The 1,609-nt window shown below is 44.6% G+C and overlaps 1 protein-coding gene across 1 annotated transcript in view; it reads right to left on the reverse strand.

Annotated features, from left to right (window-relative positions):
- The window catches only part of LOC103087112 (alcohol dehydrogenase class-3), a 12,975-nt gene that overhangs the window by 11,125 nt on the left and 241 nt on the right, over positions 1–1,609 (reverse strand). The gene's annotated exons all lie outside the window — the stretch shown is intronic.

Consider the following 1,609-nt stretch of genomic DNA (forward strand, 5'->3'; position numbering starts at 1 on the left):
AAAGAGTGTAACTTTGGTTGGTGGGTTTGGGAAGGCGTCACTTTTAACTGGGATGCCGAAAGATGAGGAAGAGTTAGCTACATAAAGATAAAATATCTACATATAGAGTGACTGTGAATGGTGAATATGAAGCCCCTTATACAGTCCTTGATACAGTGTAGCTTTGCAGAAATAAGGTGGTAGTTATTAGTAGCAAGAGAACAAAGAGTAGAGGAAAAGAACTGAACTACGTAGAAGGATGAGTGGCTTGTGTTAATTGGCGAGGCTGGAAATGATCACTTTTAAAATTAAAATGTAGATATTAAATCTGATCAATCAATCTGGTAAGAAAAATTCATACACTGCATTAGAATCCTTTTTCACCTCAATGTACCATAAACTTCAAAACAAAACTCCAAAGGTAAAATTCAGAATACTAACAATGAAGTCACATATTCTAGAGATCTGAAGCAACAAGAATAAATCATCCATAATCTAAGCTTTAAGTCCCTCCTCCACCCTTTTAAAGCATATGTGAAAGGGTTTAACCTTTTCCTGTCAATGACAATTCTAAACAAAACAAAGCCCCACACTAAATCCACACGCAATTGCCCTACTTCAACACCTGAACTATCACAGGAATTATAATTTTTCACATTCTCTGCTGAAGACACTTGGTAATAAGGAAAAAACCCTGCCAACTTGTTAAATCTGCAAGATCGTTTAGAATTTACCATTTCTATTCAAGTCCAAATCTTTTTAGAAAATCTGTTTGCAAAGCATTAAAACAATCAGCAACTTTAGATGGATTAATCATATTACTCATATATTTCTGCCTTTCTTTATTGTCTAATGTGTATTTCAGGAACTTGCAATAATAGTCTGTTGCACAGGGTTCGGAACCCCGGCTCACTATGTTTAGTGTTATCACTAAGCACGACCAACCACTAAGCCTCAAGTTTTTGGTCTGTAAAATGGGCTACTACCTTGCATAGCTGTTATGTGAGGATTAAAGGAGGATATGTATAAAGCTCTGGTGCCCAAGTGCTCCAAAACGTTACCGAAAGGGCCCTTAGGAGCCTTCCAAAAATACATTCCTGGGGCTTCCCTGGTGGCGCAGTGGTTGAGGGTCCACCTGCCGATGCGGGGGGCGCGGGTTTGTGCCCTGGTCAGGGAGGATCCCGCGTGCCGTGGACCGTCTGGGCCCGTGAGCCATGGCCGCTGGGCCTGCGCGTCCGGAGCCTGTGCTCCGCGGCGGGAGAGGCCACAGCAGTGAGAGGCCCGCCGCACGCAAAAAAAAAAAAAAAAAAAAAATTCCTTGGTGGCACAGTAATAGCTCAATTATGAACTACTATCGTGAAAAACAGGCAACGTAGGGGTTAGGAGCACGGGCTCTGGCTGCAGCTTTGCCACCGAAAAGTATGGCCCCGGGCAAGTTACTTATTTTTGTGTACGCAAGGCGTGGCGGCCCCTAAGCCACCCCCAGAACACCAGGCTAGAGACCGACTCCCCCCTCACCTCCACTCTCCGGTTCTCCCCACCTCCACCCCGCTTCGGCTGTCCCAGAAAGAAGCAGCAAAAACCCTCCCACGAACGGAGCCGAAACAAACCTTCCTCCCTCCCTTCTTGC

The sequence above is a fragment of the Lipotes vexillifer genome, unplaced genomic scaffold (genome assembly GCF_000442215.2).
Source record: "Lipotes vexillifer unplaced genomic scaffold, Lipotes_vexillifer_v1.1 scaffold49, whole genome shotgun sequence".
NCBI lineage: Eukaryota > Metazoa > Chordata > Mammalia > Artiodactyla > Lipotidae > Lipotes > Lipotes vexillifer.